Raw genomic sequence first — 15,962 nt, forward strand, 5'->3', positions numbered from 1 at the left:
ATTACTAAGAAACCTTCAACCGTTCCAGTCACAGATAACTCCTCCTGGTCTTGTGTTACTGGGTAATGTTCAGTCTTTGTGTTTTCAGAAATCTAAGAAAAAAGAATACACCAGTAGGAGAGACTTGAATCCAGGTTATGCACATACTTACCTGTTGTGGCAAATCAGATCCTTTAGGGAAACAGTAATACAGTTTATACAGTGTGTTCTGGGTTCACAGTGTGACAAGGCACAAGTTTCAGTCCTAAAAAAAGCAGATCATCTCTGTTACTCTCTACTCTTCCCATGCAGAATTCTTCTGCCAGGGATTGTTCATCCATAAAGGTAAATCTTTGTAACTGCTTGAAAATATTGTCAATGGACACTCTAGATGCCACTGTATTTTATCTTAATGCTTGTGCTATAGGTGCATCAATGACATTTCTTTCAGACATTCATTTTAAAATACTTTAATAGTCCTTTGGAGTGGAAGCAAAAGAGGGTTCACAACTGTTTCTAAATCCTAGATTTCCCTCCTCTTCTTTCCCTTCTTAAAGCAGTAGTCAGACTTTGAAATAGCTGGAAAGTGTTGCTAGCCAAGGCTGATAGAAGCAAGATAGCTCCAACTAACAAGGAAAAGGTTGCAAATATATTTCCATAAAGTAGGAATCTGTAGTTGTGCTTCACGTACTGGCACAGACACAGGAAAAAAATCAATAGTCAAGTTATCTGTAACTGACCTAATGTGTGAATGTAAGGTACCTCACCAAAAAGAGGCTAATGTAGCACTAGCCATTACTTACAGCCAGGAGAATTCTGCAGATGTTTAGAAAAAATACCTTAACAGCATTCTGTATGGGCTGCCATATAAAGAACAGTAGTGGTAAATGCAAACATATTTCAAATATATTTCAAAACAAAACAAACAAACAAACACACCACAAAAACATCAGTAGCAGGCCATTATCTGAGATGTTTTGTAGCATCGTGGGATTTACTAGAGATTTTGGGGGGGCTGACTATAACCTAGTTCTGTCTGCCATATGTGGTATGATTCTAGGTTTTTGGTTGTTTTTTTTTTCAAGTACAAGTTTCAACAATAACAAAAGGCCTAAATTATTGCTTTGAACTAGCATAAATTGGTGTGGTTCTATTAAAATCACTAAAGCTACACTGATTTATATCAGTTCTGCTTCTCAAAGGGGTTTTTGTGATGGTCTGATGAACTTGTTCCTACAACAATTAAGTGAAAGATGACAGCTATAAGATGATATAGCAGCATCTGATTGCTACTACAGAACAGACTCTTCCAGAAGTAATTTTTCAAGTTAATGCATTGCATCTAACACTCATACAGGTTTCTTTGCATGCAAACTCTCCCTGAAACTCCAAATCACTTGGGTAGTACTGAGATGTAATGTTAAATAATCGAACTGCTTATCTATTCAGGTTTTTAAAATGTAGCATTTACCAAGGTATTTGAGTACCTTTCATGGATGCTAAGAACACTAATGCATTAAGTCATAGAAAAACCGGTTAGGCAGGCAGGCATTACAGTTTATGGATTAGTAACATGGCATGACCCAGGTTTCTGAGCAAGGCATGTGCAACACTTGGTGGGCTCTGTATTGGGACTGATGAGAATCTCTGCTCCCAGGTGTAAGTGGTTCCTGTACAAAGTCATTAAGACCAAACTTTTGCTATTCTTGGTAAAGTATAAAAGACATTACAGTCCCACGCCATTTCTAAAGAGTAATTCCTGGATTGATTCACAAATTCATTCGCATACCTGCCTCAAATTACTGATGCACGTCAAAGTGCTAAGCATGTGCAGAATCGCAAGATTTCCTTTTCCTTGCTCACTTTACATGGCTCTTTCTCTCTAGCTACTACATACTGCATGTTGGACTGTCATACACAGTGGTGGAAAAATGGACAAGTTCTGTTACTTCCCTGGACGTGTGAATGCAGTTTAGGAAATCGGCGATCACTTTTTGTGCAGTCGATGCATTGTACAGCAGAAACTATGCATTTCTAGTAGGTCTGTATCTCACGCAACAGTACGATAGCCATTTTAGTATAAACCAAAAGGCGTAAGCCCTAACTGAAGATGTTTGGGCAAGCCTGCAGACAACTCGAAATACTAATCTTGAGAACTGTAAAATTCTCCTATACGCAGTAGTAAGGTGTTGATTCCAGAAGTCAGTGTTAGCACCGGAGTGTACTGAGAAAATCTTGCAAGAAAGAAAACAGGAAAAGTCTATGAAATACAGCCAAGACTTAGTGGATGGGAGACATGCCTAATATTAAGGGACAACGAAGACTAGCGAGTTCCTGACATGTACATTTTTATTTCGTTTTTCCTCCTTTTCCTTGTGGCATTTTCCATATTGGAACAGACCTCTTGCCTCACATGTAATAAGTCCTGTTCAGGTAGCATGTGGCTCCCACTTTATAAATCAGCAGTGGCTGCTGTTTAACTTTTAATGGTAACCTTTTTATGTTAACAGTCTTTAATGCTGACTTTTTTTCTGTTGTCCTTCAGACGCTTCTTGCTAGGAAAAGTAGTCCTATATATAAGCTTCACATTCTCCTTCGTTTCTTACACAGATGTTGAGGATTATCTGGCTGGGCTGATGTCTTGCATTTCATCACTAATCTCTTTTGTCAGCTTGTCCATTCTTCAGATGTTATCTATTCTTTTGAAGTTCCTCACTTCTGTCCCTCATATTCACTGAAGAAACAATGACAAAAGATCCAGTGAAAATAGCAGCATAATTTACATATTTCAGCTCTTTCTTTAGACTAATGCTAAATGTATAGCGTTATGGCCTTCCTGGTCTCTTCTACCCATTGTTTCATACCTAGGATTTATTAAGACTGTGTTGATCAATAAGAGATAAAAATTACAGCTTTTTGTACTTGTCTGTAGTTGAAAATACTAATATTTGACTCTCAGTCATGATGGAGGACTCTGTTCCTTTTATATTTTTTCCTTGTTATTAGCTCTCCCACACCAGCTGTCTTCAATACAAAGGCAGGCAGATGTCTGCTGACAGCTGTATTTAGAAATTAAAGTGCTTTCCAGATTTGAATCCAGGATCTAAAATGTTAAGATCAATGCACAGTGTGGAGGTGAGAAACTGTTGTTTTCAGCCGAGTTTCATCTGAGTACTACATTGATCTATCATTCCAATCAGTGTTTCATCATGTTCCTATCCTACGAAAATAGCAGTAGGCAAAATTGCACTGGTTCACAGAAACTCAGCAAGCTGATACTTATTTTTGAGAAGATGCCATATTTTTGAGAAATACAATATAAATGTATCAGACTGATGATGTAGTAATCCTTATCTCTGAGGAAGTCCACCCAGGAGGAATGTTCAGCTGGTTTCATATGTTTTCACCATTAATTAGCATTCCAGACAGATTACTGGGAGTCGAGCCCTTAGGTTGCACCAACACAGTATCATACTTCAGAGCTGTGTAAGCACAGTAAAATTTCTAATCATGTGTTTTCTTCCTCTACCTCTGGCTCTTGTAGTCAAATATCTGTCAAACAAGTCAGTCAGAAAAGTTAAATATATTTGTAAAGACCTAAAGGTATTTTCTCAAGTGGAACCATGCACCTTGTGGTATAGAATTTTGGAATGGGGAAGAGCTTTTATGTTATTATTATCAACCCGTTGCAATATTTGTTCTGCAGCATCTGGGTATAAGAGACGCTCCTGTATTTCTCATGGTGGTTGGGGCGGGGGGGGGGAATAAGTTGCTCCTGATGGTAATTTCAAGCTATATTGTGAAAAATAAAAAATTGTTCTTCAGATGGATTGGCTCCAGTCAGCAGCGAAGCACCCACCCAGCTGCTCATTTACTCCCCTCTCCCACAGGATAGGGAGAAAATAGAAGAAAGGTGAGAAGACTGAGGGATTGAGATAAAGATGGTTTAGTAAGTGAAACAAAAGCTGTGTGTCAAAGCAAAGCAAAATAAGGGATTTATGCACTCCTTCCCATTGGCAGACAGCTGTCCAGCCACTTCCTGGAAAGCAGGACCCAAGCATGAGTTGCTCAGGAAAACAAATGCCATACCCACAAACACCCTGAATTCCTCCACCTTTCCTTGAGCTTTTATTTCTGACTACATCATACACTATGGAAAAATCCCTTTGGTCAATTTGGGAGTTGAATTGAATTCCAATTTGAATCCCCTCCCAACTTCTTGCCCACTCCCAGCCTACTAACCAGGGTGGCAGAGTGCAAAAAAGAGAAAGCCTCAAAGCTGTGCAAGCACTGCTCAGCAATAACCAAAACACTGGTGTGTTATCAATGTTGTTTTAGCCACAAATCCAAAGCACAGCACCATTTAGGCTGCTACAAAAATGTTAATTTCATCCCAGCCAAATGCAGTCCACTTCCTCATCTCGTAAGGAAGAGCTGTTGCTACTGCTTTTTGGAGTCCAGCAGCAGCAGGCAGTGTTCTTCTTCATTTAAACCATCCCAAAAGCATGTATTGTCCTGGCAGCAAAAGGTCAAACTTAGTGAGCATCACTTTAGGTCGACCAATGCCAGTGGCCAGTGCCTGACGTCCAAACAGTGCACCCCACCCTTCTTTCACTCACGTCTACTCAGAGGTCTTCTTGATGTGGTGACAGGGCTCTTCACTGCCCTCAAGTCTGGGCTTTGCCTTAAAATTCACTGCTCAACCCTGACTGTATTACTGTTGTACCTTGTGTCACAGCTCATTGAGCCACATAATTCTGCATGCATCACCATTTCTTCCCATACTAAAAATGCTTGGCATCCAGAGATGGCATTATGGTAAAGGTGGAGTGCGTGCTTCAGGAGCAAAGGTCTCTCAAGGCTAAGAAATAGATTAGTAAAAGCTACAAAAGCAGCTGACACGTTATATACATTATACAGTACTTTTGTGATGTATTTGAGATTTTTGTGAGAAAATTAATCCCTAAAGTCATCATAGGTCCATTTTTAAAACAGTTTTGGTTCTGATAGCTAATATATTTTAAATTCTGTTTAAACAGTTTATGAGATGCCTGTAAGATAAAACATCTTTATTCATTGGAGAGTTTTCTTCTCTCAAACCTATTAAAATTTCAAGTATCAAACATTTCAAGTCCCTGAGCCAAAATTCATAAAGCTTTTGATACATTATTTTACATAAGTAAACAGCCATTGTGCCTGATGAATTGATGTTGAATGTGTTATATTAAATTCTTAGACTCCCCGGTTGCTTGGATAGGATTCTTCACTTTGCAGGATTGTCTGGTTTTACTTATTGTGTGATGCGGTAAATGATTAATATACTAATTGTTCCTAGAATATTGTATCTGCAGTTCTTCCGATTCAGAACCTATTCCACTCTGAAGAGCTTACTCCCACTCCTCCTCCACTTACTGAAAGTAATAAACCCATGTCTTTCCTTTTCAAAAGTAATTGAACCACTTAAAATGTGAAAGTCTAGATTGTCTCTACATTGTCTCTTCAGTTCTCCCACGCTACTTCTTCCCCTCTCCTTGCACTTTCCAATAGCTTCATTGCCTTTTGTTTTCAGTATAACAGCCTCTGTTTCTTCTTAATTTTAGCTTGTCTGAATGCCAACTCTTTTTCTTATTCTTTCTTCCTGATGTTGCTTTGGCTGCTAGGTTTTCAATTGCTATGATTTTACATGATCTACTCTTCTTCAATATATGCCCTATGTATCTTTTTCTTCATTGTTTTACAATACTGTCTCCTCTTACTCGCTCTTCAAAGTGTGTGTATCTTTTTGTCCTATTTCTTTCCTAAATTCACTTTCACATCTGTTTTGATCCCACTTTCCTGATAACTTTTTACTTATTTTCCCACTGTTTATCCTCTACACCATGTCTTTTATTTTCCCCACATCTCTTCCTTTCTTGAATAGACCTAATGTTTGGGTGGACCTAAAAGAGGATGCTGGCCAAAAGGAAGGTTTGCTACACCAACTTCCAAGCCCTATGTGCAAAATGAAGAAGTCTGGGTTTTTTTTATTTCTTTTCCCTCCTCTAAATAAAAGCGGAGCTTGCTCCATATTAGAGTCTGGTCATCAACCAAAGTTTGTTTAAATACGTTTCTCAATTTTGCAGGGGCTAAGAAGCATGTCCCTTTTTTTCTTGGTGCTAATTTATCATTTTATGGCAAATTGTGTGGGAAATTACTTAAAAACAAAATAGGAAACAATCAGATAAGAACTTTCTTGAATCTGATTACAGGAAGCAAGGAATTTTCCTGAAGAAAAAATAATGACATTAATAACAGATGTTTTGGGCAAATGAGGCCAACATTTGCTTCTGTTTATATTTGATGCACTCATTAAATATAGATTTAGGTTGCGTGAGCTGTTCAGAAAACATAAAATATTTAACTGCTACTCCGATGTTAATTTGTAGTCACAGGCCCCACATGTGTAGTGGGATGCGGTATAACAATATTTATTCTGCAGACCAAGTAGAAGATGTGATGATACACAGTTCTCATTCTCTGAAATTCTACCTAAAAATGGCACTGGAATTCCAGCCACAGCCTGTGACTTTTCCACATGGACAAAAGTCTGCCTGCATGAAAATACACACAAGCAGCAACAAGCGTAATAAATTCATGAGTCTGATTAATTACACAAAAATCTTTATTACACTCAACAAATGATAATGACAGCTACATACCACAGTGGCTGAACTTCATCGGTTGTTATTATGATTCTTTGTAAGGCTGTATGTAGAAAACCAGTTTCAGCAGCATTTCCCAAAGAAGTTACAGGTTTTTCTTGTGGCTGTAAAAATCCTTTCAGTCTAAGAACAGAAAGATTTAGTCAAGTGGTGTATACTGCTGTGGTGGAGATTTCAGTTTTCCCTTGGCTTGTGTGAAGAAAACAGAAAGCTTAATTTGCCTTTTCTGGCTATCATAATCCAGCCAAATGATTGTATAAGCAGCTGGCCAAAACTAGAGGACGCTGGCTTGGCTGAAATGGTGGAAGCAGTAGCCCAAACCATAAGGAGCCCTGGGACAAGGAAATGAGGCAGCGTTATGAGGCAAGATTAGGCAATTCCTGTTGTTAGGAAGGCAAGATCTGTAGTGAGCTTGGCTAGTGGTGGCCAGATGGATTAAAGGAAAGTAGCCAAAGATAGGCGCTGAACTTTGGAGCTGTTTACACACCAGAAAAGTTGAAGTTCATAGTTAAGTTTCATTTGAACAGGCAGAGCAACACAGGTAATAGAGAAGGCCCTGGTGGGAGGAGTTACAATAACCTCAGCTTATACTGATGAAGGCATAAACAGGAATTTTAGCTATACAGAAAGCAGGAGAAAAGGTGGATACACGGAGGATACTTAGTAGAAACGTGTGATACTGGTTGTTTCTTCTACTAAGTACCCTGCTTGAACCCAGCTTTTCTCCTTTCTGTATAACTAAAATACCAATCCAACCAATCCTCAGTGCAAAGACAGCTAAAATGAGTAAGGGCTTTGGGAAAGAAAAAGGTCTTTTCCCAAAAAGACAGCAAATCTGTTGCTGTGTTAAGTTCAAACTGATGGCAAGTCTTCCAGGAAGATGCATCAGAGAGATGGACTCAGTATCATCAATCCTGCACGTTCAAACATAGTTGTAGGATGGGCACAAGGATTATTTTTTATTTTCTCCCTCTCCATTGACATTTGGACTTCTGGTTTACCCTTTTCCAGTGTATATTTTCTAGATCCTATCTGCAGTTATTATTTTGAATACTCTTATCTTTCACTTTTGAAAAAGTTATGCTGAGATCTGCGTATGATCCCAGCCTTAAAGAACTACAGTGTTGAAAAGTTTGTGGTAAACATATCTGGTTGTAAATTTCTTTATGCTTTTGATTCTACAGCAATAACAAAATTGAAATTTAAGTATAATTATGTAGCTAACCAAGGGCATACTTAGAACACCCACATATCTGTTGAATTGTCCAAACAGTTTGGAGATGTATTTAGATACATCCTGAGCCGTGTTATCTTTTTTAACAGAATTGAATAGCTTTAAATGCAGACTAGTCTACTGAGGCTGCTGGTTAATGTGCCTCAGTCATGTTCAACATTTCAAGGATCATATGTCAAAGAGAGTTTATTTTTAAATTGCATTTTAGTCTCTGATATAGTGTCTGCATTTTAGAAAAAAAAAATAGCAATTGGGGCTAAGTAAGTGTGATCACTTTTATCCTGTCAATATTAATTTTCCACACAATATTTGGAATGATTTCATATTCTGTTTAAATGAAATACTTTCAGGTCTCTCAGTGAAAAGATAGCAGAGCTTTTGAATATACGCATTGCCTGCTTTCCTCTGTGTACTGCCAGCGCCTGCTTGCTTCACCAAGTCATATCTGGCATAAAGCTGACTCTGTGTGTGAGCAGATTTTTGCTTTTAGCTCCTCCACAGTGAGGGCTGGAGAGGCAATAATAGCTGCGAGTACTGCAACTCGTTCCTACAGTAACTTTAATTTTGAAAGCAGAAATGGAAAGTATGGTCGTCTCTTTGTTACATGCAAGACAGATGAATATAGGAGCTTGTTCAATAAAATAGTTGAATGAATTACATAAATTTCAGTGGCTTGAATTCCTTTGAAAAATAAAAGGAATTAGCTTATGCGTACTATAATTTCCATAGCTAAGGCTGGCATAATTGCTGTCTCAGTTCAGGAAACTGATGATGTTTGTACATGATGTTTGTACATTGTACTATCATGATGTTTGTACAGTTTAGCTGGTCTGTATCATGGTGGTAACTGCCATGCTTGGAGATTGTTTTATATTCTTCTACTGAACAAAGCAAGCAATGAAGCTTCACTTTTTTTTTGCTACAGAAAATGAGGCTGTAGAAAGAGAAATAAAAGCAGACAGATTTTTTCTTCTGTGTTTAATCAATCAATAAACGTAAGAAAGCTATTTTAACAAAAAAGCAGACTCAACTTGTAGGGTCGTGCTTCTTGTGGAGTCAGCCATTTATTGAGTAATGCTATGGCGGAACTCCCAAAGGTGCAGTCGTGGGGAAGCTTCTCGGACATTTCTTAGATCTAGCAGCAAGGGCAGCTCTTCCACCCAGCATCTCAGGCTTGTCCAAATCACATTTAGTGTAAAATGGAGTGCATGTCTAACAGGGAAGGAGATCTTGTTTGAGAGTATGATAAATGTTTCTGAGACTCATTTGCCATATCTGTAAAAAAGAAACAATTCAAACATGATGTTAGGGCACTATAAAATGAATGGCATTGCCATCCTTTGCAGGCTGGCTACAGGGAAGGACACTGTTTACATGGCAATATTTATGTATTATGTTTTCTTTTGCTGCTGGTAGCATTTTCAAGAAAATGTTTCTCTTTCTCCTTTTGCCTTTGTATAACTTAGATGGTTTTAAGAGCTGGAGTTCTATTTTTCCCCACACATTATGTCCTCTTTTATATTGAGGAACATCTTTCCTTATATCTCGCTTATGAGGGAGGTCAAACCCTGGAAGAGGGGTTCAGAAAGGCTATGGGATTTCCATTCCCCGAATTTTTCCAAACAGAGCAGGATGATGCCCTGAGCAACCGGATCTAATTTTGAACTTAGCCCTGCTTTGAGCAGGGGGTTGGACTAGGTGACCTTAAAAGGTCTCTTCCAACATACATTTTTTCTGCTTTTCTGTGGTTATTAGAACTGAGCTGCATTTTTTCACAATAATTATAAGTGTGATATTAGATAGCCCTGAGACTGATCTATTTTGGCATAGGAGTGAGTGATGGGAGTATATAATTAATTTCTAGAACAAGTTTTTATTACCGTTCTTAAATACATAACCAAGGAATTAGACTTACAAATAGGGGGGTGGGATGGTTTAGGGCTAAACCAGCATGAATATAGGTTAGGAAGGAGGAGTAGCTGTCTCTAGTGACTGGAATCTCTGCCACCATTCGTTTCATTTTTGCCAACCCAGACAAATTGGGAATGATGACAACGGTTTAGTTTGTTTTGTTTACAACCCTGACATGTTAATATATTTTCTGATTGCTTCTAATGTGCAAGTATACAGTATTCCTATAATTAACAGCTTTCAGATAACTGTTTATCAACCTGCTTAAAGAACAGTTAATGGATAATCCTATCTAAGCTTTCATAATGTCTTTAATAGATGGTTTACAAAGAGGCTAAGGATGTTGTATTGCAGTTTTGTAGAGCTGTCTCAAGGATGTGACTTGCCAGTTTTGCTGACTGGCAAAAGAGGTGGAGGAAATTAACTTTTAGTTAACCTTAAAGAAATTCATCTACTCTTGCAGAGAAGTATGTATTTAGCATTCACAATCCCCTTTTATCAATCTAAAAACACTCTGTACCTTGTTACCAACTAATAAGTGAAGAGAGCATTTAAGAGATCAGTACTATAGTAAAATTTACATTTTAGAGCCTTTTGTTGAAGATAGCATTTCTAAGCAGTTTAGAAGATCCCTGGTTTTAGGAGCGCGTGGTATTCACACCTCTAGGTTAGAGTTACACCTCTAAGCTTTAAAGCGTGAAGCTAGTCCTCCAGACGAGGCACCCTGATGTCACTGGTGATCTCTTATTGTCACAGAAGCTGTAAGACTGCTCCAGGGTGGACTTCCATAATTCACTGTAAGAGTGAGGTAGAGCCTGTATTTCACAGAAGCCTCAGGTACTGTGTTTTATATCAAGGGCACCACATTCAGTAAAGCATGTGGCTGTACATTTGCACAATTTTTCCTTCTTTCCTTCTTTGACTAGTGCAACCCCTTCACAAGTTTTTAGTAGGAGAAGTGAAAAGAAGGTATGAACTAGCAACAAGACTTGCTTGAGTATGTTGTCCCTGGTTTTCTGGTCCATTTGCAGAAAATGCGGCTCAGTTAGTAATCTCAGAAATTGTATTGCTGAATGCTTTTGCATAAGTTCAAAGGTTCTTTTCTTGTATTCTTCCATGAACTGAACTACTATGTAGGGGATGAAGAAGAGAAGAACAAAAAGGATTGTCTGTATTAGAAATATGAATATATTTGGCAAGGTGAAGGAATTGGGTTTATTTAACTTAAAAAACTGAAGGCAGTAACACTGTTCAGTGACATCAAAAATGACTGGAAGAGTGCAGGAACAAAGGATTCTCCAAATGTACTTAGGGCAAGAAATAACGGAAGTAGATTGCGGCAAGGCAGTCTGAGGTTAGATACTAAGAAACACTTTTAAACTGTAAAGATTGTGAAGCATTGAAACAGATTGCCTGGGGAGACTGCACTATTTCCATCTTTTGGAGGTTTTTAAGAATAGATTAGACAAATATCTGACAGGAATAGTTTATATATAGTTGATCCTGCTGCGGGGACTTAAATGACCTCTTAAGATCCATTCCAGTTCTCTTTTTATGATTCTTTGTAAATAGTATGAATCGGGCAGACTTCTCAAGATGCTTGCTGAAACCCAAATTTTATATGTTATGTTTGTTGCCACAGTCAAAAAATGCAGTGTGTTCAAAAATGCAATGAATTATGTATTACGTTTGGTCATATTATGTTTGGTTGTTATGTTTGGTGTTGGACGGATAACACTAATTATTACTAAATACTAACAATAAAGAAGTGTGATGTAGGGAAAACATGATTTAATATGTCCCAAAAATAAAAAGGAATGGACTATTTTTGTCAAAAGAAATTTTCAGTGGGAAAAGTTACGGAAAAAATCCATATAAATGATTACATTGTCTGGACTTTGATTAAAATTCCCTCAGAGAAATATAATGGGAAAATGATGACATTTCAGTTCAAGCAGAGTTTCATTTTAATTCCAAGCTTTGCTTTCTCATTTGTATGGTGTTTCATAAGTCAAAGCACAAAATACGACAATCGTTTTTGACATGTCACAATGTGATTGATATGTCAAAATATGACACAATTGAGTTAAAAAAAAAAAAAAAAGTTGTGAAACTCAGTAAAGATTTTTTTTTTTTTTTTAAATCAGGCAACTAGTAAAGATTACAGCACTTTCTTTTCCTGGTCAGATTGTCCCTTGATTGTTTTATAGTGAAACAGTTGGATGCAATGCAATGACACGATCTTGTTTTAACATACTTTATATATGTGTTATTGAAAAGAGCTGTTCACTGAGTTAGCACACTGACTGCTAAGCCTGTTCTTCCCAAGTCAGTATGTCCTTTCCGTTTCAATTTCAGCAAATTGCATTTCAATTTCACCTTTCACGCTGTCACTTTGACACAAGTCTGTCTTTTTAGCATCCTTGGAAAGTGTAATAGAATAGCCAGTGCTGATGCTACAGGTGGAATAATTGAGAAATTAGTAGTGTAAGCTAGTGAATGTGAACAAACAGAATTTTAACAGTTAAATTATTTATTTTATGGGTTTTCACTTCTTTGCCACATGTTATTAAGAAAACATTCAATTAAATGTTAAATACTGCAAGTAGAGTGTGAGGGATTTTTCTTATTGGCTCATTAGAGTTACTCCCCTCTGATTTTTTTTTTTCTGTAGATCATTAGTGTTGCTATACCTCTACACCTGACTCTAAAGGTTATCACCTGGGTTTATCAGGTTCTGGGTTGTATCAAGAAATGAAGCAATAGATAAATTGGTTCTTCACAGCTTGGTTTGCTCTTGCCACTTTGAACTAAGGAACTGACAGGAGCTCATAGACTTTTCACTTTCTGATGCATCTGTATATGAAAAATTTCTAAGAAGGTGAGTGAGTATAAGAGTGTTATTAATATTACAATAATTAGTCTTTACTGTGAATTTTCTGGTGTCCAGAAATAGGATTATGAAGTAGCAGGTAATGTAATGGATTTAAGAAAATCCAGAAAGATTTGAGTGTGGGCAAATTAATCTCTTTTTATATTTTTGCTAAAAACATATTAGTGTGAAGTTTGCATTTCAGAGGCATGGTAAAAAAGTAGTTATAATCTGTTAGAGTAATCAAAAGCAAAATATACAGTTCATTGTAAACAATGTATTTTAAAATAGATTAAATGCATTAACGTATTCTGCTTGCTGGAATTACTGAAGAGAGAGAACTTTATTCCAGAGGAAAAAAACAATGGATAATGAAATAGCTTAGAGAAGGTTGTTGCTTTACATGAGGAGTGACAGGAGACAGATTGGAATAAAACAGCTTAGATCTTTGTATCTGAGATTCAAAAATAGTTTTCAATGAATCCTGAGAAAATAAACGAATTACGGTCCTTTATGTCTCACCATGACCAGAATCAACCAATTAATTTGAGCTGCATAAAAGCCGCTGCGTATTCTGGAAAGAAGAAAAGAACTGTCTTAGTGTGCAAAATACAGTGTCAGAGTAGTAAAGAAGGCGTCATTCTAGGCAGTTACTGGTTTTGTAACGCGTAGAGTTGGCCATTTAGCATTTCCTATGTTTTCTGAAGTCTTCTCCCAGTATGTGACAGCTCCAGACCCATAGGCCTGGGTAAGAGCAGAACAGGGGTGTCGCAGGAGAGACCTTCTGTGGCTGTTCTGTCCTCCAGGGCAGGCAACTGAAGAGGTCAGTAGCAAGAGTACACTTACCTAAGTGCCTGGTGCTATATGCTCAAATGTTTAAATCACTACACTAATGTGTGATCATATAACGTGCAAAGGCATGTGTTTTGCTAAATTTGTATTGTGATGATGGCAGTATGGGTGCAGCTGCAGCGCTTGCCTCTGCAGTGTCAGGAACATAAAAGGGGATTTTCTTCTTCTTTTTGTTTGGTTTTGTTTTTTAAAAGTGCTGTGTGAAGTTGTTGCAATAGCTCAGCTGGACATCGCTATTGCTACTGTTACACTGTTGCACAGAGTCTAGGGTAGATACAATGATTCCCTCATGCGCTCTCTAATCAGCTGGTGGGTGGCTGGGCATTAATTAATGTTGTTATAAGGGGGGGGGGAAGGATCAGAAGGGGATAACAGAGCATAAAAATACACTGTTTATCAGTAGCTGTGTACTTTACCTTTTCTAAGTTGTGCTATTTTAAAACTGAGTATAATTAGAAGAATAACTCAGAAGGGAAAGAGGAAATGTTTTGCTTGCTTTTACTGATAAAGGTTTGCTGCACTCAATATTTCTTAGAGTTGGGATCCTAGTTTGAAGGGAAAAAGAACGCTGTTTTCATTTATATTGGCTTTGTAATGAAACACCTGTGGCAGTCCTGGGTAATAACAAGACCTGTAAGGGCAGGTGATAGCACAGGTGTGAGGCTCCCTGAGTGGTGAAGAGCTAAAAGTTAAGTAGTGTTTTTCATTGCTTCACTCGGAGTAGGGAGCACAGGAAACTCCAGAGCGCTGCACTTTCAGAAATGGAGTACTTGGCACTTTCTGAAGACAAAGCTTCCGTATGAAATCTCATGTGGAGCAAATAAGAGCTTTAGATATATTTGATAAAAATATTCTGAAGTCAGCAGTAGGCAAAGAGCAGCTTCCCTTTATTTTTGAGAAAAAAAATATATATAAAATAAGTCAGTCGGTTAAAATAGTTCCTTCGTTTTGTTAACAAGCACAAATACAACTTCGAGAGCGTATATGATTTTTCTAATAGTTTGAGGAGCAGAAAAGTTCACAGTTATAGTCTGACAGTATTTTGAGACTTTTTCCCTTACAAAATGAGGATTTGACCCTTTAGTCTGCAAGTGTTGTCTTATATAAATCCTTTCTAATACCCAGTTTATTGACATGATAAGGAAGACTGACTCTTCTGAAATGCTTCATAATAGTTCAATTTAGATACTTGACTTTGGTGAAAACCTCACTGAATCAGAATCTTTAGAATTATAAAATATTTGGAGAAGGGGAAAAACATATTAGATCATAAAGTCTGGTTTTCTGCTGTCTCTCAGACAGCAGGTATATCTGATATTAAACTGCTGCTCAACTTGATCTTAGCCAAAGGGTTGGGGCGATTTAAGCTTTGTAATAACTCACCTTTTGGAGTTTTCACTGGGGTATGAACACATCATTGAGGCCATCTGTAATAATTTCATTACGGCTAGCTTTCTGAATCACAGATAAGTGTCTTCCAACAGTTTTTATTTGAAGAAAATTCTGTGAGAATATTCTTGTATTGTACATGGAAATGAAAAGGCTGTTTGAGAAGATAGATGCCTTTTTTTCAGGCTTGATTTTCTTGCCCACGTTTGCAAACTGTAAAAGTAATGTTTACTCAAATAAATATTGAGACAAAAGCACAATGGCATTGTGGTAATGAGAAAAACAGAGGGAAAAGTGTGTTTTATGGAATGATGTGAAGTAAGATCTCATACAGCACACATTCGCTAACTGAGGAAATCTATGGATTCTAGTCAGTTCTAAACAGACTTTTTTTTCCTGCTTTGTTAAACTATGCAGTTAAAACATATTAATTAATTGCATTATTAAGGCCTGTTGGTTGATACCTTCTGCTTGTGTCTTTACGTTCCTTGAGGGGAAGGAGGCTGTGCTATAGCGGAGAAAGTCGTTCATGTTGTAATAAAATGTAGCGGTGCATATGTAACCTTATATCCTAACGTGAAAAGCATGTGTTTGTCTCATTTTCCTATTGCTATGTACGGCACTTTTTGTACATAATTTCAAGCTGGCTGAGATCCAGGCCTAATATATATTCAGTCACAACTGAGAGGCTGATATGTTGAAGTACTGGGATCAACAACAGGAGGTATTCTAAGAGTTTTGGTGCTATTAGAGAAAGAAAAGAAAAGAAAGGAGAAGGTTCATGGGGATATTGTCAGTGTTGTGATATGGGCATTTAAATAAAATGTAACATCTGGCTGATTGCCAAGCAGTTCATTGGGCAGATGCAGGATTTTTTTAGCACTGTGCTTATGCCAGGTTTTATTATTTTTTTATACTCCATTTAATTATCGAGCAGGAACATTTGTGAGAACTTTACTAAATTAAGTTTGGGGCAGACAATGTATTTTAGGATAGTTTGCAGGTTCTGATAATTTTTACTCTG

At 37.5% G+C, this 15,962-nt stretch overlaps 1 protein-coding gene across 1 annotated transcript in view; it reads left to right on the forward strand.

Moving 5' to 3' along the window:
* The first annotated feature begins 12,605 nt into the window (after positions 1–12,605).
* Positions 12,606–15,962, forward strand: part of GRID2 (glutamate ionotropic receptor delta type subunit 2) — a 350,310-nt gene continuing 346,953 nt past the window's right edge. The window contains exon 1 of the mRNA XM_087736257.1: positions 12,606–12,706. The gene's annotated coding sequence lies outside the window, so the exon portion shown is untranslated. The remainder of the gene's footprint in view (positions 12,707–15,962) is intronic.

Source organism: Nipponia nippon, unplaced genomic scaffold (assembly GCF_047370975.1).
Source record: "Nipponia nippon isolate SJK-2023a ecotype South Korea unplaced genomic scaffold, ASM4737097v1 scaffold_6, whole genome shotgun sequence".
In the NCBI taxonomy this organism is placed as follows: Eukaryota; Metazoa; Chordata; class Aves; order Pelecaniformes; family Threskiornithidae; genus Nipponia; species Nipponia nippon.